Source organism: Benincasa hispida, chromosome 1, assembly GCF_009727055.1.
Source record: "Benincasa hispida cultivar B227 chromosome 1, ASM972705v1, whole genome shotgun sequence".
Classification (NCBI taxonomy): Eukaryota; Viridiplantae; Streptophyta; class Magnoliopsida; order Cucurbitales; family Cucurbitaceae; genus Benincasa; species Benincasa hispida.
The window spans coordinates 6772006-6794240 of record NC_052349.1 but is presented as its reverse complement, the minus strand read 5'-3'; the positions used below and the strand labels follow the sequence as shown (position 1 = coordinate 6794240).

General features: G+C 34.5%; 2 non-coding genes across 2 annotated transcripts; both read left to right on the top strand.

Annotated features, from left to right (window-relative positions):
* The first annotated feature begins 21265 nt into the window (after positions 1–21265).
* Positions 21266–21347, top strand: LOC120070427. Its single transcript, XR_005479921.1, has one exon. It is a non-coding gene; the product is annotated as a small nucleolar RNA Z199 (small nucleolar RNA).
* A 111-nt stretch (positions 21348–21458) lies between these two features.
* On the top strand, positions 21459–21535 carry LOC120070447. The gene has a single exon (XR_005479943.1). It is a non-coding gene; the product is annotated as a small nucleolar RNA SNORD18 (small nucleolar RNA).
* The last annotated feature ends 700 nt before the right edge of the window (positions 21536–22235 follow it).

Here is a 22235-nt window from a genome sequence, read left to right as displayed (position 1 = left end):
GATCACGCTCTTCTGAAGGACCACAATCCATAAAATTCAAGCCTGTTGATCTCTCATTACCAGGCACAGGTCTGTTACATTGAGTTTCTCTTTCCAAGTCTACTGCACGAATGTTGTCATTGTCTATGGATAATGTTGATGATTGAGTGTTCATAGACAATGGAATATCACCCTCTTCTCGATTAAGCTCACATGATGCCTCGTATTGTCTGTCTACACCTATACCATCATCACTTATATTCACATTTTCGTCGTGGTATGATTTTAGTGTTACATATAGCTGAACTGTAGAAGATCGTCTCAACAAAGAAGGAAGTAAACATCACCATCATTCTGTATATACTGTGGAGGGGCTTCAAAGTCAAGCTTATATTTAACTCTCATAACAACATCAAACTCTGAGCAACTTATATTTGTGCAATCCTGTAAATGTGAGCTTTAAGTTCTTCATATTTCAAGGTAATAGGCACAATGATTCCTGTTAGCTCGCCTCCAACATACAAATTTGGTTCTTATCCCAATGACCTCCGTATCAAATTAGTACATACTTTTGTGTCATCCTACAAAGCAAGAGAACATTTTTTTATTAAGCAGATAGTAATACAAATGGATCTATCTCGTTGTCGCTCCCACGTGCTCTCGCTCTTGCGCCTCTCGCTCTCACGCCTCTCGCTCTTGCGCCTTTTGCTCTTGCGCCTCTCGCTCTCGTGCCTCTCGCTATCCCTCAATCTCACTCTCTCGCTGTCACTCAATGTCGCTCAATATTGCTCTCTCCACCTTTTTCTTTGTCCCTCTTTCTCACACCCTTTTCATTATGTTTATTTACATACCTGATTTGAGACCACGTTTCTACAAACACCAATGAGACCAAGTTCAAGAAAAGTCTGTTCCGTTATGAAAAACCCATTCTAAAAACTTCGTTTGGTTCCGAAAAACTCTGCTCTGGAAAACCTCGTTCAATAAATCTTCATTCAACAAAATGAAAGTTCAAAAGAATTTTAGATTTTAAAGAATATACCATTTTGCTGTATGTTAACGATTTTAAGTTGTAGACAGAATTCATGAAAATTGTCAAATCAATCGTACAGTGACAAACAATCACATCACGATGGAAGATGAATAGACAACGAGATCGAGATTAGCGAAGTGAGAGCGAGACGGTTATCAGTGGCAATTTTTGTAATCTCATACCGTGATGACGTAAGCAGAGGGTCAATTGACATTATTTTTTAAAAATGGGTCATTTGACATTTTAGACCCAAAAATTGGTTCATCCATATAATTTTTCCAACTTTTTATTCTATGTTCTCTCAAATTTCATGACTTCCTCTTCTTCTCTCATTTTTTCTTTTCTTTCATTTTTCTCCAATTTCTCCTTAACTTCTCTTCTCCAACTTCAATATTCTCTCAACTTCAATCTCTTTGTGGTAAGTTTGTATGATTTCTTTTTATTGTTATAAATTTTTTTTGTCCCTCTACTCTTATTTTTATGTTGATGTCAAGTTAGGTTAATTTTTTTCTTCCTCTTGGTGCAACTTTCAAACTTGAATGTATAATCTCAAATCAAGTTTATACTTGTTTTAAATGATTTATGGTAGTTTCATACACATGTTTTAACAAGTTTTTAGCTCTTTTTTTTTTTTTTCGCAAACATCTTGCAACGACTTTCCGACTTTCAAATTAGAAATGTCTAACTATGAATTATGTTGATGTGTTTTACGTAATTTATGGTGGGTTTAGATAGTATTTTAGGTAATGCTTTTTTATCTCGCTACATCTCGCAACAACTTTCCAACTTCCAAACTTGAAACATCCAACTCCAAATCATTTATTAAGTATTTTAGGAAATTTATGGTGGGTTTCGATATGTTTTAGATATTTTTTAGGTATTTTTTTTTACCTTACAATATATCGTAACAACTTTCCAACTTCCAAACTTAAAACACCCAACTCTAAATTATTTATATATGTGTTTTAAGTGATTTAGGGTGGGTTTAAACATGCTTTAGATAGTTTATTTGGTATTGTATTTTATCTCACAACATCTTGCAATGAATTTTCAACTTCTAAAAACTTGAAACGCCCAACTCCTAATCATTTTTATGTGCCTTGGGTGATTTATGGTGGGTTTGGACATGTTTTAGATAGTTTTTTAACTACAGTTTTTATTTCTCAACATCTCGCAATATTTCGCAATAACTTTCCAAGTTCCGAATTTGAAATGTCCAACTCCAAATCATTTTTATATGTGTTTTAGGTGATTTAAGGTGAGTTTGGACATGTTCTAGATACTTTTTAGCTACTGTATTTTATCTCGCAATATCTCAAACTTTTCAACTTTCAAACTTGAAATGTCTAATTCCAAATTATTTTTATACATGTTTTTATGTGATTTAGTGTTATTAAAACATGTTTTAGCTAGCTTTTTAGACATTTTTTTCTTGGCAACATTTATCATTTTATTTTTACTTATTTTTTTAAATTCAATTGTATGTATATCTTTTTTTCTTTTGATTTAGATTTTATAAATATCCACGACGTCAAGAAACACTCCCATATACAATGTGAAGCAACAACATTGAGTTTTATTATGCTTAGAAGAATTCAATTGAGATTTATAATACATGTATATATTGTTTGATGAATTCAATTATAATATGAATACCTTCCAACATCACATCTTCCAAAATCACATCTTCCAAAATTCAAATGCGCAATCCCATATCAATTATACACTTATTTCAAGTGATTGGTGTTTTACCTATGCTTTAGGTAGTTTTTTAAGCTTCTGTTTTTTTATTTCACAACATCTCGCAAACAACTCGCAACTCCCAAACTTCAATTGTCCAACCTCAAATCAATTATATGCTTGTTTTAGGTGATTTATCTCGCAACATCTCGCAAATATCTTGCAACTCCCAAACTTCAATTGCCCAATCTTAAGTCAATTATATACTTGTTTTAGGTGATTTGTGGTGTTTTATACATGTTTTAGGTAGTTTTTTAGCTTCCGTCTTTTATCTTGCAAACATCTTGCAACTTTCAAACTTTAAATTTCTAATCCCAAATCAATTTTAACTTGTTTTAGCCGATCTAGAGGTGATTTAGAATAGTTTTTACACATGTTTTAGCATGCTTTTAGGTACTTGTTTTATCTCGCAATTATCTTACTAATATCTCACAACTTTCAAACTTGAAATTTCTAGCTGCAAATAAATTTTATGCTTGCCATAAGCGATTTAGAGGCGATTTAGGATGATTTTATATATGTTTTAACGAGATTAAAAAAAACAGTAGCTACGAAGCTTGCTAAAACATGTTTCTACCCACCCTAAATCACCTAAAACAAATATAAATTTTTTGAAGTTAGTTGCTTCAAGTTTGAAAGTTGAAAGATAATTGCGAGATAAAAATAATAGTTAAAAAATTTGAAAATTTTTCAGAAATAACACGTTTAAGTTTTCACTTTACAAAACCTACACGCTTTTTGAAAACTTGTAAAAATAGTTTTTCTCTTTCCATCTTGGGTGAGATCGACCATCGAGATTTAGTTAGAAAAATAAGCTTTTTCTAACTTATTGATTGTTTTGGATCTTCTCGATACATCTCGCCAGATTATACACCGAAGTTTGGTACATAATCTTCCCAAATTTTTCCAAAATTAAAAATGGTACCAAATAAACACAATTCGAAGAAACTTGAAAATATAATTGGTAAATTATCTAGATAATTAGTAAATCAATTTAGAAATTCGTGTAAATATACATTTGAGGTAAGATTTGCAAGATTTTATATAAGATTTGGCAAATATTGTAAGAGAAAAATCAAGATGTGAGAGTTGTATAAGATTGGGAGAAATCACATATAATTTGAAAAGATTATGTGGATGTCGGTATTAATATCGGTCAAAATAACACCAAGATTCTATATATTTGGGCTTTCTCGGTGAAATCACGGGCATAATTAACACCAAAATTCATATACTTGAGCTTTCGATGGAATCTTGGACAGAATTAACACTGAGATTCTATATATATCCCAAATCTTATCCAATTTTTCGTAAAATTTGATGTTTACCAGAATTTAATAATGTTGAATCAATTGGGGAAAATGTATTTTGATAATTGAAAACACATTTAGAAATTCATATAATTGTGAAAACAACTAAAGATTTAAAAAATTACAAGATGTACTGACAAGACCCAAAACAATAGATAAGTTAGAAAAAATTGTTTTTAACTAAATCTCGATGTCGATCTAGTCCGAGATAGACCGAGAAAAACTATTCTTATAAAAAGAACATGTTAATTTTATAATGTAAAAATTTAAATGTGTTATTTTTTACAATTTGTCAAAAAAAAAAAATTAAAGTATGTGTAAATTCACCAAAATGACTTTAAATAAGAATAAAAATGATAGGGTATGAATTTGGTTTGTATGTATGTACCAAAACTATCGTGACTTATATTATAATAAATAGATTATTAAAATAATAATAATAAACTAAAACTAATGGGCAAGAATTTGAAGGGAAAAAATATATCCTCGCACCGGATTTGAACTCAATCGCTCCACAGCAGGAGCACACATCCATTCACACTGTCCACCAACCACTTTGCGGATGCTATATATTTAAGCCAATTGAGACTTCATGTGGATCTAGAGATGTCCAATTTTTCATGGGTTCCGTCCCGAACGCGGCAGAAATTCTTCGATTAGGTGGGAAATGGGGGAGGAAGTGGGGAAAAAAGTTCTCACGGGGACAGATTCCCCGTCCCCGTTCCCACCCCCGCCCCTACCCTGTTTCCCGTCCCGCCTCGATTAGCATCTACATATTTATTTAGTATATTTATCTAATGTTATATTATTATTATTATTATATAAATTTTACTTTTAAATTTCAAATTTGATTATTTATTTGGAAAGATAATGAATATGTTTAAATTGAATATTTAAATGTAGATTATACATGTGAATAATTTGATTTATATTTATTTCTTTCTACTTAAAAAATTAATTAGCCTTTTTAGGTCAAAATTTGAGTAATTTATTTTTAAATTCAAATTTTCATATAAAACTAACAGTGATAAAGTTAATTATTTAATTAAAATTTGTTCACATTATTGATTTAAAGTAATTGATTTTTTACAAAAAAAAAAAAAAAAGTAACAGGGAAGAATTTCTCGCGAGGAACCCGATCCCTGCAAATTCTTCGTGGGAAATTTCACGGGGATGGAGAATAAAATTGTCTAAATATGCTCCCAGTCCAAATTTGGAAGAAGTTTGGTTCAAAAGATACTTATGAACCCTAGAGAGATTTTTGTACTAGTGTGGACGAACTTAGACACAAAAGGTCAAGAAAGAGTCCGAAAACGACGAACTTTTGGTTTATACATGTCGAAGTCTGCTATACTTTCAAATTTGGACGAACTTTGGTTCAAAAGATACTTATGAACCCTGGAAAGGAGTTTTGTACATGTGTGAATGAACCTTGGCACAAAATGTCAAGAAAGAGTCCGAACAGGACGAACTTTGAGTTTCTATTTGTCGAAATGTGCTCCAAGTCCAAATTTAGATGAAGTTTGATTCAAAAGATACTTATGAATCTTGGAAAGGACTTTTGTACTTGTGTGGACGAACCTTGACACAAAAGGTCAAGAAACAGTCCGGAAAGGATGAACTTTGGGGTTCTACATGTTGAAATGTGATCTCAGTCCGAATGGTCGAAGTTTGGACAAGAGTTTTGTACCTGTATGGATGAACTTTAGACCAAAAGTTCAAGAAAGAGTAAAAAAATGATGAACTTTGGATTTCTACTTGTCGAAATGTGCTCCAAGTCAAAATTTGGACGAAGTTCGATTCAAAAGGTACTTATGAACCCTAGAAAGGAATTTTGTACCTATGTGGACGAACTTTGGCACAAAGGGTAAAGAAAGAAACTAAAAAGGATGAACTTTGGGTTTCTACTTGTCTAAATGTGCTCCCAGTCAAAATTTGGAAGAAGTTTGGCTCAAAAGATACCTTATGAACCCTGAAAAGGAGTTTTGTACCTATGTGGATGAACCTTGGCACAAAATGTAAATAAAGAGTCCGAGAAAGACGAAACTTGAGTTTTTACTTGTTGAAATGTACGAAACTTGAGTTTTTACTTGTTGAAATGTACTCTAATTCCAAATTTGGACAAAATTTAGTTTAGAAGATACTTTTGAACCCTGGAGAGGAGTTTTGTACCTGTGTGGATGAACTGTAATGTCAAGAAATAGTCCAAAAAGGACGAACTTCGGGTTTCTACGTGTCGAAATGTGCTCTCAGTTCAAATTTGGTTGATGTTCAGTTTAAAAGTTACTTATGAACCCTGGAAGAGTTTTGTACCTGTATGGATAAACTTTGGACCAAAAGTCAAGAAAGAGTAAAAGAATGACAAACTTTGGGTTTAAACTTGTCGAAATATGCTCCAAGTCAAAATTTAGATGAAGTTTGGTTCAAAAGGTACTTATGAACCCTAGAAAGAAATTTTGTACCTATGTGGTCGAACTTTGGCACAAAGGGCAAAGAAAGAGACTAAAAAGGACGAACTTTGAGTTTCTACTTGTCCAAATGTGTTGCAAGTCCAAATTTGGAAGAAGTTTGGTTCAAAAGATACTTATGAACCCTGGAGATGAGTTTTGTACCAGTGTGGACGAACTTAGATGCAAAAAATCAAGAAAGAGTCCGAAAAGTACGAACTTTGGATTTATGTGTCGAAGTTTGTTATAATTCCAAATTTGGACAAACTTTGGTTCAAAAGATACTTATGAACCCTGGAAAGGAGTTTTGTACCTGCATCGATGAACCTTGGACCAAAATGTTAAGAAAGAGTTAGAAAGGGACGAACTTTGGATTTCTACATATCGAAATGTTTTCCAAGTCCAAATTTGTACGAAGTTTGGTTCAAAAGATATGAACTCTGGAGAGGAGTTTTGTACCTGTATGGACGAACTTTGACACAAAAGGTCAAGAAAGAGTCCAAAAAGGACGAACCTTGGGTTTCTACGTATTGAAATGTGCTCTATGTCCAAATTTGGTCGAATTATATCATTTGGTCTATGTACCGTTTGGTTTAAAAGATACTTATAAACCCTGGACAGGAGTTTTGTACCTGTATGGATGAACTTTGGACCAAAAGGTTAAGAAAGAGGTCAAAAATGACGAACTTTAGGTTTCTACTTGTCGAAATGTGCTCTGAGTTAAAATTTGGACGAAGTTTGGTTCAAAAGGTATTTATGTACCAGTGTGGATACAAAACTCCTCTATAGATACATTTTTTTTTTGGCAAAGGTATTGTAACTAAAATGTGGGGTAGGGGAATCGAACATCTGACTTCAAGGTCAATAGTACAAGCACTATGCCAGTTGAGCTACACTCATGTTGGTGACTTAGAACACATTTCGACAAGTAGAAACCCAAAGTTCGTGCTTTACAGACTAAACCCTTCGAACCAAAGTTCATCCAAATTTGGAATTATAGCAGACTTTGACATGTAGAAACCAAAGTTCGTCCTTTTTAGACTCTTTCTTGACCTTTTGTGTCTAAGTTCGTTTACACTGGTATAAAACTCATTTTCAGGGTTCATAAGTATCTTTTGAATCGAACATCTTCCAAATTTAGACTTGGAGCACATTTCGATAAGTAGAAACCCAAGTTCGTCCTTTTTAGTCTCTTTATTTACCCTTTGTGCCAAAGTTCGACCACATAGGTATAAAATTTCTTTCTAGAGTTCATAAGTATCTTTTGAACCAAACTTCATCCAAATTTTGGCTTGGAGCACATATCGACAAGTAGAAACCCAAAGTACGTCATGTTTGGACTCTTTCTTGACCTTTTGGTTCAAAGTTCATCCATACAGATACAAAACTCCTATCCAGGGTTCAAAAGTAACTTTTAAACCAAACTTCGATCAAATTCGGACTGAGATCACATTTCAACATGTAAAAACCCAAAGTTCATCCTTTTCGGACAGTTTCTTGACCTTTTGTGTCAAGGTTCATCCACACAAGTACAAAAGTCCTCTCCAGGGTTCATAAATATATTTTGAACCAAACTTCGTCTAAATTTGGACTTGGAGTACATTTCGACAAGTAAAAACCCAAAGTTCGTCCTTTTCGGACTCTTTCTTGACATTTTATGCCAAGGTTCATCCACACAGGTACAAAACTCCTTTCTAGGGTTCATAAGTACCTTTTGAACCAAAGTTTGTTCAAATTTGATATTATAGCAGACTTCGATATGTAGAAACCAAAAGTTTGTCGTTTTCGGACTCTTTCTTGACCTTGTGTGTCTAAATTCGTCCACACTAGTACAAAACTCCTCTCTAGGGTTCATAAGCATCTTTTGAATCAAACTTCTTCCAAATTTGGGCTTGGAGCATATTTCGACAAGTAGAAATCCAAAGTTCGTCCTTTTTAGTCTTTTTCTTTACCCTTTATGCCAAAGTTCGACCACATAGGTACAAAATTCCTTTCTAAGGTTCATAATGTTGGGATTGGTGTCCTAATTCTCCCAGAGTCTCGTTGTTTTGTAAAGATACACATTGTTTAATGAATAAAATAAGTGTTATTTAATTCTGACATTTACTCATATCTAATAAACAAAGCTCCTTAGTTATCTTATGTGAACTTAAGCATGTATATGTGATGTACAAGTGGATCATGCCTTAAGTGATAACCTAAATAGGCCTGTAGTATAGGATTAAGGTGGGATACCTAATCCTGGTGACACTATGGATGTGGTCCGCTTTGTAGAGATTTGCAAGTGTTGTAAACTATTACAGATGGTAGATCCTAACTATTCATGTGGAGACGTGCGAGCGGAATGTCCTATATAAAGATTTTTTATAAGACCTGGATCGCGAGATGATTAGACTCTGTATATCATGCCGATGATACTAGAGACTTGCATCTCACCTAAACGACCATAGGTGACATGACCTCAATCTTGAGTATTTTGGGAACTTCTGCCTTTGAGGATGGTCATTTGATTAGTAGGCTGAGAGTGGCCAGATTGCCAACTCAACATGCCTACCTTTTTAGAGACTTGTCTCATCTGGGTGCTGAGAATTTAATCCACAAGATGAAATTCACTCCTTTCCCGAAGCAGGGATAAGTAGAGAGATTATGTTCATTAGAGGGATTAGTGGCCACAGCTTCTCTTTGGAAGAGAAGACTCAGTCATAGTATGACTATGACTTATGTTCATTAAAGGGATTAGTGGTACTTAATGAGACAGATGTAACTACAGGGGCATAATAGTTATTGGCCCAGTTGTACTTACGAGCAATCTTTGAAGGGTTGTCGTACTGCTGATTGGTTAAGATGGACACATAATATATCTGTGGTAAGGAGCGTTCAGCTGTCAGTCTTTAGTGGAGTGCCTGCCAGTTAACGGATGGTGGATCCTGTGACTAAAAAGTTTAGTCAGTTATTCACGTACCATTGGAGCTTCGAGCTACAAGTCTATGAGGTCCCCTTGATAGCTTAATGGATTCAGTTGAAGATCAGTTCTTGGTGTTGATTTGAAATGTTCAAATTGACAAGAGGTATTTTGATTATATATGATATAATCGGGATGATGTACGAGATATATCTAGTGGAGAATTGATGTAAATGAAATTTATATTAAGTACCATGGAATAGAACAAGAACTATGGTTTATATGTTTCATGAGATGAAATATTAAAACTATAGGTTATAAATATTGTATGATAAGTTGGTTATCATTTATATTTATAATAATATTAATTATTGGATAATTAATTCTTTTCCTTTAATTACCAAGTGAGTGAGTGGTTATTGAATTCATGGTAATGTGAGTTTAAAAGGAAAATGGTTTTCCTATTTTCAAAATGAATGTTTTACAAACGCTAAAAAATTTTCGTAAAAAGTTTTTTGAGTTTTCTCTCTCGCGCAAAAGAAACTCACGTAGTCGTCAAGTAAATACGAATTTACTAAATGACGGTTGGGTGAGCTAAACGATCGTGCAGTATTTACTAAACGATCGCATAGTTTTGCTAGATGATCGCTTGTCCAAAGTAAACGATCGTGTAGAGTCTGTAGGCGATAGACCGAGTTAAACGATGAGCTAAACGATCGCATAGCTTTTGTTAGACGATCGCTTAGCTTTATCTGAATGATTAGGCATCGACCTATACGATAGGTCTCCGCCATTTCCCACTTGCCCAGCCGTGTACATGATCGGTGTTTTCTCCTTCGTCTGCCTCATTCCAAGTCCGAACATAGTCCACCCTCTGGATTCTCACACCAAGAATACCAAGGTAGCCTTGTTGGTGGTGTCAGACTCAACTTGACACCGTTGAGGTTTTCTGGAGGCCGTTCGTGCTATTGCTAAGGAGTTCGTGACCAAGGCGATCGTTGAGGACGAACGCGAAGTGTTCGTGCTGCTTTGTTGCGATCGTGTAGATCGAGCATTCGAAGTTGTTGTTGTTCGAGCGATCGTGCGCAAAGGAGTGTGGAGACACATCTTCAATTGTTCATACAGTTTTCCCTTTGTGCATTTGTAGTTTTCCATGCTGTAATTTCTATATGAATTGTATAACTGCTTGTTTGAAGTCGATTGTAAATGCATTGTTCATTTATGATTGTGATTTGGAATAATCTTTCTTCCGTTGCTCATGGTAATCTCGAATTCGATTCCTTCATAAAAGTACCTTTTGAACCAAACTTCATCCAAATTTTGACTTGGAGCACATATCGACAAGTAGAAACCTAAAATATGTAATTTTTTGACATTGTCTTGATCTTTTGGTCCAAAGTTCATCCATACAGGTACAAAACTCTTGTCCAGGATTCATAAGTAACTTTTAAACCATACTTCGACCAAATTTGGACTGAGAGCACATTTCGATACGTAGAAACCGAAAGTTCGTCCTTTTCGAGCCTTTTCTTGACCTTTTGTGTCAAAGTTTGTCCACACAGGTATAAAACTCCTCTCCAGGGTTCATAAGTATCTTTTGAACCAAACTTCGTCCAAATTTGGACTTGGAACACATTTCGATAAGTAGAAACCTAAAGTTCATCATTTTCAGACTCTGTCTTGATGTTTTGTCCCAAGGTTTATCCACACAGGTACAAAACTCCTTTCTAGGATTCATAAGTACCCTTTGAACCAAAGTTTGTCCAAATTTGGAATTATAGCAGACTTCGACATGTAGAAACCCAAAGTTCGTCCTTTTCAGACTCTTTCTTGACCTATTGTGTCTAAGTTCGTCCATAATGGTACAAAACTCCTCTCCAAGGTTCATAAGTATCTCTTGAACCAATCTTCTTCCAAATTTGGACTTGGAGCATATTTCGACAAGTAGAAACCCAAAGTTCGTCCTTTTTAGTCTCTTTCTTTACCCTTTGTGCCAAAGTTCGTCCATATAGGTGCAAAAATCTTTTTTTAGGGTTCATAAGTACCTTTTGAACCAAACTTTGTCCAAATTTTTCCTTGAAGCACATTTCAACAAGTAAAAACCTAATTCGAACCCCGATGGAACTGCTTAGTGTTGGGATTGGTGTCCTAATTCTCTCGGAGTCTCGTTGTTTGTAATTATACACATTATTTAATGAATAAAATAATTGTTATTTCATTCTGGCATTTACTCATATCTAATAAACAAAGCTCCATGGTTATCTTATGTAAACTTAAGCATGTATATGTGATATATAAGTGGATCATGCCTTAAGTGATAATCTAAATAGGTCTGTAGTATAAGGATTAAGGTGGGATACCTGATCCTGATGACATTACAGATATGACCCGCTTTGTAGAGGTTTGTAAGTGTTGTAAACTACTACAGATGGTAGATCCAGGCCATTCATGTGGATACATGCGAGCGGGGGTATCCTATATAAAGAGTTTGTATAAGACCGGACCACGAGATGACTAGACTCTGTATATAACGCCATTGAAACTGGAGACTTACATCTCACCTAAACGACCATAGGTGACACGACCTCAATCCCGAGTGTTTTGGGAACTCCTGTCTTTGAGGGTGGTTCTTTGATTAGTATAGGTGAGAGTGACCAAATTGCCAACTCAACATGCCTAACTTTTTGGGGACTTGTTTGATCTGGGAGCTAGGAACTTACTTACACAAGATGAAATTCACTCATAAGTAGAGGTAAGTAGATAGATTGCTCCCTCAAGGGCTGATTCTAGGGCTTGAACATAGTGGCCACAACTTCTCTTTGGAAGAGAGAACTCAGTCATAGTAGGATTATGACTTATGTTCATTAGAGGTATTAGTGGTACTTAAGGAGTTAGATGTAACTACAAGAGTATAACGGTTATTTTTCGAGCTGTACTTGCGAGCGACCTGTGAAGGGTTGTCCCACTGTTGATTAGTTAAGATGGACATATAATACATCTGTGGTAAAGAGAGTTTAGTTATCGGTCTTTAGTAGAGTGCCTAACAGTTAACGGATGGTGGATCCTGTGACTAAAGAGTTTAGCCAGTTATTCACATACTATTAGAGCTTCGAGCTACAGGCCCATAAGATCCCCTTGGTAGCTCAATGGATTCAAGTTGAGGATCAGTTCTTGGTGTTGATTTGAAATGTTCAAATTGACAAGAGGTAATTCGATTATATATGATATAATCATATTTATATCTAGTTTGATATCACATATCTACTATGGTATTTTCTCTACTTGATATAAATCATATTTATATCTAATTTCCTCCAAAATAATGTATCATACATTTAACCAATTATATCATATATAATTAACTAGTCTAATTGTATCATATATAATTGAACTTCCTCTTGTCAATTTGAACATTTCAAATTAACCCAAACATTGGTTCTCAACTTTCTCCAAGCTACCCAAGGGACCTAATGGATCTGTGGCTCGAAGCTCCAATGGTCCGTGAATAGTTGACTAAACTCTTTAGCCACGAGATCCACCATCTGTTAACTATCAGGCATTCCACTAAAGACCAACAACTGAACTCTTCTTACCACAGATATATTTTTGTATCCATCAGATATAACCAATCATGAGTACGATGACCCTTCACAAATGCTCGTAAGTACAGCTGGGCCAAATCACCGTTTTGCCCCTATAGTTACATTTCACTCCTTAAGTACCACTGATTCCTTTAATGAACAATACAACATAGTCCAACTATGTGTGAACACTTTTCGGCCAAGAGAAGGTGGCACCACATTGTTCAAACCCTGGAATCAGCCCTTAAGGGAGCTATCTATCTACTTACCCCTGCCTCAGGGAAGGAGTGAATTCCATCTTGTGTAGCTGAGTTCATAGCTCCTAAATCAAACGAATCCCCAAAATGGTAGGTTTGAATTGACGATTTTGCCACTCGCACCCATACAAATCAAAGGATCGCCCTCAATGATAGGAGTTCCCAACTCACTCAGAATTGAAGTCATGTTACCTATGGTCATCCTAGTGAAGTGAAGTCTTTGTCATGAGCGATGTTATATAACGAGACGTTAACATTTCGTGGTCAGGTTTTATACAAACTCTTTGTATAGGACGCCCTCGCTCGCATGTCCCCAACACGAATGATCAGGATCAGACCATTTGTGACAAGTCACAACATTTGTGACTATTTCACAAAGTGGGCCACATCCATAGCGTTACTAGGATAAGGTTTCCCTTCTATATCCATATACTACAAACCATTTTGGTTATCACTCAAAACATGATCCACTCGTATGTCACCACATACATGCTTGAGTCACATACAGATAACCAAGGATTTTATGTTTATTGGTTTGTCGTAAAGTAAATAAAACAAGCAACTGAGCAAAAATACAAGATGTGAAGTAAATATCATATATTAATAACACAAGCTTTCGTACAAACTGTTTATAAACTATAGGACACGAGACTTTAGGGCATCAACCCCAACATAGTCAACTTTGTTGAGTATCGTGTTACTGACAAAGTGCAGGAAGCTATATGGCAACGAGTGCATAATTATGCTAACCAGGTTACCCTCATCGATGCATGATCCATTCATCTCCTCCATATTGAAGTGGACCATCATGTTTAGCACATGTTCACGAACAGAGGTGCGTTCCTCCATTTTGGAGTTGAAGATGCATTTCAGAGCTTCGTGCTTGAGTTGTCCAGACGATTTTCTAAACATTCCCCGCAGGGACTCCATGATCTCACGGGTCAAGATCATAGGCTCATGCTTCTTGGCCAAAACGTCGTTAAGACTAGCCAAGATATAAGCTCGGGCATTTTTGTTTACTCCTGTCCAACGCTCATAGGCCTCTCGAGCATTTCGAGTGGCGTTCTGAGGTGAAATAGGAGGACACTCCTCCGTAAGGACGAACCGTAAATCATCGATGATTAAAATTATTGTGATCGTGTGTTTTCAACTAGCGTAGTTCTCGCTAGTCAATTTTTCAACACTTAAAAGAGCTATTATGGCTGTAGCCATAATTTCGTTGCTGAAAAACGAACAAACTTAATGAGTCTATGCAATACTACATTTTAACACCAATTTTAGTTTTAGCAAAATAGTTTCCATGTACCCTAAGTGAAAAGACATCTATTTTGCAATGGTGCCCCAACAAAGTAGGACAAATGTCATCGGTGGGGTGATTAGATGCCTTTTCACTGGGATGAGACACTCTCAACCATTAGGCAGAAATGACTCTTGTAATTGACCCTAACAGTCACCATTTTTCGATCAAGAATTATCAACCTTTAACAATTTCGCATAAGGGTAACTCTTCATTTTCGGCCCTAGAGTTCCGCCCTAATGTGCCCACCGTAAGGAAAAAGTAGATTAGGACAATAGACTAAAGCGACCTTATCCTATACAAGAGATCAGATAAAGAGTTGTGCAAAACTACCATCCTTTAGGGGGACACTCCCAGGGTGCCTCGAGGCGATGCACAGAAATGTTATACAACCTAACGAGAGAGACCGTGGGATATGTTGTTGCACGTCCTGCTCCCACTTACTATGAACATTCTCTCCATTCACCTTGATATTGACCTATCGAAACATCATCCTTTAGGGGAACACTCTTAGGATGCCACAAGGCTGAGAATAGATCTCACGGTGTGAACATAAAGGGAGAAACGAGAAGAGGTTTAAATAAAGTATCATATACCCCAAGTACTTCCCACTAAATGTTCTACCTAGGGTTTCATTAACTTAGACCATTCGGCTACTGATTTTATCTAAGTCAGTTTGATTTGCTAAAAAAACGACTATTGTTTTTTAAATTAAACAAGTTCAAGTCAAGTTCTATTAAACTCTTTAATAGACTATCCTCAAATTTTCATGCATGCATCAAATCTATCTAATTCACCTTTCAAGGTAGGTTCCCACGTAGGGGTGTTCCGTTTTCATCAGCTTAAGTACCCCAGCCTAGATAGAACTCGCCCTATAAAAGGTCCCTTATAGATAGATTTGCTACATATTTAATCGTTTTTAGTCAATTTAATCCTATTAAACTGATTAAAAGATTAACCCTTAGGTTGTTAATCTTATTAGAACCGTGATCTTAGGTCTATCTCCACCAAGTTTTAAAACTCTTTTAAAAACATGATTCAAGCCTAAGTTCACATGCATGTCTTTCTTATCGATTTTAGTTCTAATTTCCCTTATAACACTTATAAAAGAAACAATCAAACCATTCCACATTGCTAAGCACAACTAGGTATTTATAACTCTTATAAATTTAACCTATTTGTCATGCTTCATGCAATGTCCATTCATTACTATATATAACTCTTATATACTTGGTAATGAGTTAAGCAAACATGTTTCCATACACCCTTATACTATAACACTTATAATATAAAGATGAATGCATGCATAAATATAACTCTTATATTATATGATGCATGGGCATGCTCTTATGTAATTTAAATCATGCATACTACTATATCATAACATATACAATATAGAGATGATGCATGACCAATGCATAACCTAAGGTAGGATTTCAACTATATGGCATACCATATGACATATAATAAAACATACATCTCATGTACGATCACAGACTAATGGACAGGGATGATTTAGCCTAAAAAACCGAAAATTAAAATTCTATCTATTACATAAATCTATTGAGCAAACCGGTTCACAAGCGAACTGGGTCTTGAACCACCCGGGCGAAACCTCCCTGATTGTTTAGTAAATAGGCGAGTAGCCACGATCGCTTAGCTACGATCGAGTACTACGATGCGATGAAGCATGAGGCTACTTGATCGTTTAGCGCACTAACATTAAACGCGCAAGTCTAAACGATTGCTTAGACGACGACGTTGTTGTGAAGCACGATTGTTTAGATGATCATATAATAAGCGCTTAAGTAACTTTTACTACACGATTGTGTAGTCAGTAACTAAGCGATGAAGCTTGCTGAGCAACACGATCGTTTAGTGTGCGCGCGTTCACCTTGCTGCTGAGTATCCCATACTTAACGATCGCTTACCCCATCGTTTACACGGTTTGACCAACTCTTGGTTTTCTTCTTCCTCGAAGTATAGTGCAACTTCTTGCCATGAAGCTTTATCACGAGCGATTCACACTGACTCAAACACTTTGAATTACAGACTCGATAGCAAGTTAATACGCCAAAAACACAGAGGCCCTTACAATTAACTTTGAATGTCAAAGAATTAAATAACCAGAGGCAACCATCCCATAATCTCCATTAATCCACATTCACAAACATATTTAACACTTAAACAGAATGTAGACATGCTTTACCCACCAAGAATGCAAATGCTATTCTATACATCAATGGATTTGGAGAACCTGACTCTGATACCAATTGAAAGAACTCTTATCAAAGAGAACCTATGAGTGGAAGTAAGATCGTTCCAAATTCATTGTGATAGAATTACAAGCATTCACAAACATACATACAAGTTATGCATTTCAGAACAAATTACGACATGCTTTTAACAATATATTAAATACTAAGGAACGAGAGACTTACCTTTGAAGAACTCTTCTTTTGTCTTTCTTTCTCTCGCGTTTGGATCAGCACCTTTCGCTGTCGTTGCAATCGTCTACCAAAATCTCTCGTTGTCGCTCAGCAAACGAACAATCTTCTCCATGAACAAACAGCCTCTCGGACCCCACCACTCAGTGACCTTGGTATTCTCGGAGTGAGAATCCAGGAGGTGTGGGCTCTATTAGATTTGGTAGAGGGAAGGAGGAAAGAACGATCGCACTCAATGACCAAGCAAGTGGGAGAGGTTTGTGTCTATCGTATAACCTTGTGCTTGATTGTTTATAAAAGGTGCACGATCGCTTAGTAAAACGGGTTTGATCGTTTAGTGAATCTCGCTCAGACATGCGATCGCTTAGTAAAAACAATACGATTGTTTAGGAAAGCGAGTGTACACGATTGTTTAGGGAACACTTGAGGCTGTCGTGTAGGCTCTCTTGAGCTAAACGATGGACAGTATACAACCAATGAAGCGATAATGCGATTCCTATCCAAAATGAAAACCTTTTTCATTTTATCCTTCGGTTATGAAAACTGAATACAACCTCCCACTTTCACGCACAGCTATGGAGAAAACCACCAACAATTATCTCATAATTTTTTTAATTATAAATAAATATAATAACTAACTTATCATATTATATTTATAACTTGTAGTTTTAATATCACATCATATGCAACATTTAAACCATAGTTATTTTCTTTTTTACTTGATATAAATCATATTTATATCATTTTCCTCCAATTAATGTATCTCATACATCATGTCAACTATATCATATATAATTGAACCAATTTAATCATATCATATATAATCAAACTGTCTCTCGTCAATTTGAACACTTCAAACTGACACAAAAACTAATTCTTAACTTGAATCCATTGAGCTACCAAGGGGACCTTATGGACCTGTAGCTTGAAGCTCTAACAGTACGTGAATAGCTGACTAAACTCTTTAGCCACGAGATCCACCATCGGTTAACTGCCGGGCACTCCATTAAAGACCAAAAACTGTACTCTTCTCACCACGAATATATTTCTATATCCATCGGATATAACCAGTCAACAGTACGATAACCCTTTACAGATGCTCGTAAGTACAACTAGGCCAATTTATCATTTTATCCTTGTAGTTACATCTAACTCCTTAAGTATCACTGATCTCTCTAATGAACAATACTTCATAGTCCTACTATGAGTGGGCACCTTTCGAGCCATGAGAAGGTGTGTGGCTCTACATCGTTCAAACCTCGAAATCAGCCCTTAAGGAAGCAATCTATCTTCTTACTCATGCTTCGGGGAAGGAGTGAATTCCATCTTGTGTAGCTGAGTTCCCAGCTCCCCGATCAGACGAATCCCCAAAGTGGTAGGTTTGAGTTAGCAATCTAGCCACTCGCACCCATGCAAATCAAAGGACCGCCCTCAAAGGCAGGAGTTCCCAACTTACTCAGGATTAAGGTCATGTTACCTATAGTCATCCTAGTGATGTGAAGTCTCTATCATGAATGACGTTATATAACGAGACTAAACACTTCGTGGTCCGGTCTTATACAAACTCCTTTGTATAGGACGCCCCTACTTTTATGTCTCCACGTGAATGATCAGGATTAGACCATCTGTAGCACGTCATAACACTTGTAACAATCTACAATGCGGGCCGCATCCGTAATGTCACCAGGATAAGGTTTCCCTCCTGTATCCATATACTACAGACCATTTTGGTTATCACTTAAGGCATGATCCACTTGTATGTCTCCACATACATGCTTAAGTTACAACGACAACCAAGGATCTTAGTTTATTGGTTTGTGGTAAAACAAGTAAAACATCGCATGTTTTATAGACAACAATGAAGAAAATATCTCATATTATTACATCACAAACGTTTGTTCAATACAAGTGTTTATAAATTACATGACCCAATGAGAGTTTAGGACATCAACCCCAACAATGACCCATTTGGTTACTATTTTGTTTTTTAAAAGTAAGTCTATGGACATTATCTCCACTTCCAAATTTATTTTTTTCTTATCTACTTTTCACCAATGGTTTAAAAAACTAACCCAAATTTTGGAAAAAAAAAACGTAGCTTTCAAAAAATTACTTTTGTTTTTTAAATTTGACTAAGAATTCAACCATTGTACTTAAAAAAGATGCAAATCATTGTACGAAATATTGATAAAATATGGTTAATTTTCAAAAAACAAACGAAAAAATTGTTACCAAATGGGACCTATCTTTTTCTAGTTTCCAAAATTTACCCAAAAGAAAAGTTTGGAGATGGAAATAGTCCCTATAGGCTTAATTTTCAAAAACAAAAAATTAAAAACTAAATACTTACCAAACGATATTTAATTTTTTTCATTCTCTAAAAGTATTATTAGAGTTATTGAGCTATATTCAAATAATTATTTTAAGATAATTAATTCTAAGTTAGCATTCAAGACTAAAGTGAACATTAATTATAGGGACAAGTGTAAAATATTGGAACTTATTAACTAAATAAAAGCTAAACTCAAATTTTAAATGTAAAATTGTTAGATTCCAAAACATACCAATCAAATTGATATTAAATTTAAAGTTTATAATTGAAATTAAAATTAGGGGTCTATTTAAATATTAAAAATATTTACAGTGCACTTTTTGCTATAAAGTGTAAATATTTATTAGATTTTTCTATTTATAAGAATTTTCCTTAAAGGTATAAAATTTTAAAATTTGAGAACAAAATATAAATTAAACTCAAAATGTGGATTTTTTTTTAGAAAAAAGAATTCAAAATGTGAAGTTAAAAAGTATAATATTTTGAAAATTAATTGTTATTGCATGGTAATTAGCTAATTTTACTGCAGACAAAACTTGTGCAACATGTTATGTGATGGGAAGTATATCAGATAAGTAATAATTTGTAATCGCTTGACTCTTTATTGGTGAAGTTATTTTCATCGGACTCATTGTCTCTCAAATGTATGTGTGGGTACAACGAACTAGATTACCATCCTTTGTGCATCGTTGATGTTATTCTTTGATATTACGCTATTCTGTTTGTTAGTTGTCTGGTTACAAACATGATGCTTGACATTTGTATTTTATGTCAGATCTACTTTAATTTCTTACTAATGACAAAAAATATATTTTCCTATTATTTTTATACTTTCAAATCAAGTAAATTACATGTATAGTATAGCCTCCAAACTTTTACAAAGCATGTGATGGAGTCCAATAAACTTTAAATTTCGTGTCTAATGTATATTAACATATTTATTGTTTTAAAAAAACAAATAATAATTATAATGAAACCTTAAAATATTAGTTTTATCTTGAATAGACACGTGAATTTTAAGAAATATACCAAACAAGTTAAATGACTTATTAAGTACAAAATTGAAAGTTTGAAGACCTATTAGATTATTATATACACCCTTTTAACTTTTAGCAACTCAATCAACATATAACTTAAAATTTTAAGAATTTATTACATATTTTAAAGAGGAACATCTACTTCATATAAAATAGAAAGTTCAAGTATCTAATAAACAAATTTAATAGTTAATGACCAATATGAGCATAACTCAAGGTGTACTTTTTTTTTTTTTTCCTTTTAACTATTCAAGTGTTTAATTTTGAAAAAAAAAAATGAAAGTGTTTGACAATCACTCAAAATAGTTCTTGAAACATTTTCAAAATTTATTTTAAACCATTTTTATCAAGAGAGTTTAAATAAAAACAACTTTTTTGAAAAATATTTTTTTTCTTTAGTCAATTTAAAGTCCAAACATGCTTTTAATTAGTATGCATTTGAACTATCAATTTTGAAATATGAGGTTCGGTCCTCCAACCACACATATTTTTTTAAAAAATAATTAATAGTTCATAAACCAAACAAATATAAGCTTAAAATTTCAAACACTAGACTTGTAATTTAACCCTCTTAAAATGGTAATTTAACCAATTAAATTGAAAAATCCTCAATATTTTCTTTATTGGGCTAAGCCCATGTAATCGTTTGATGAGCGCTGTGGAAGAGATATGCAATGGGCCCAAACAAAAGGCCCATATAAAACTCAACTAATTTCTAGGGTTCACTCGCAGAACCCTATAAATATCGCTTTAAACCCTAAGAAGCCTTCATCTATTCCGTCGACGGTCTCTGTCCTTCTTCGTTCATCTTTCCTTTATTCTCATCGTTGATATACCGCTGTCGGTCATCATATTATTCATTTCCATTTTTTAGTTTCATTGTTTATTTGTAGCGGGACAAAGAATGTTGCAGAGGATGAGGAAATTAACTGCAACAAAATGATCGAAGTATTTCGTGATTACTTTCGTATTTAAGTCTCTGATGCTTTTCGCTTTGTCCCGCAAGTCTTACGAATGCATTTTCACTTGATTTTGTTTCCATTCGCATAGTCTTCTAAATTTAGTCTGTGTTTTTCTTTGATCTTGTTGAAGTTTGGTAGAGATATGATGAGCAACATTGGTCCGTGTTTCTGAATTAACCGTGACTGAATTTCCATATTAGCACACTCTGATCTCTCCAACCTTAATGATTATATAATACTTTTCAAAATTATCGAGTTTTCGGTTTGTTTCCGATAATCTGTTTTTGTCATTGTTGAATTCTAGAAATTGCAATTCTGTTTTTGTCATTGTTGAATTCTAGAAATTGTTTCCGAATATCTAGTTATGAGCCTCGTTTCAAGATTTATGCTTCACTTTTAAGAATTGTTTTCAAAGAGTGGAAAAATATTATTGGCAATTTTTTTGGGTAAATTTGAAAACAAATCATATTTATCTCGTCTTTAATTATTTTAAATTAACTTAATGTCGAATTTTAGGTGATTAATCTCAATTATATCTCATCATTAAAATTGATTTGAATGGTTTTGGCCCTCTCTAAATCATTTTGAAGCGAGTCCTAACAAACGGGTTCTTGAATTGTTTGATTTCTGAACTATTTTATGCAACCAGTGAACCGGCCATGTAGCCATGTGAAATCTCATAGTCTTGATTAAAAATTTTGAAATATTGAGAATTTTTATTATTTATTTATATAGAAATTCATAGATTAGGTGAATATTACATTGGTTTACAAACTACATAAATATAAATTTTTAATATTTTCAAAATAAATTACACTTCTAACCTATTATGTATTTGATAAATTTAACTTTGTGGATGTTTATGGACCGTTGTAGTTTTTTTACATGACTATTTGATTACTCTCAGTTTTTGT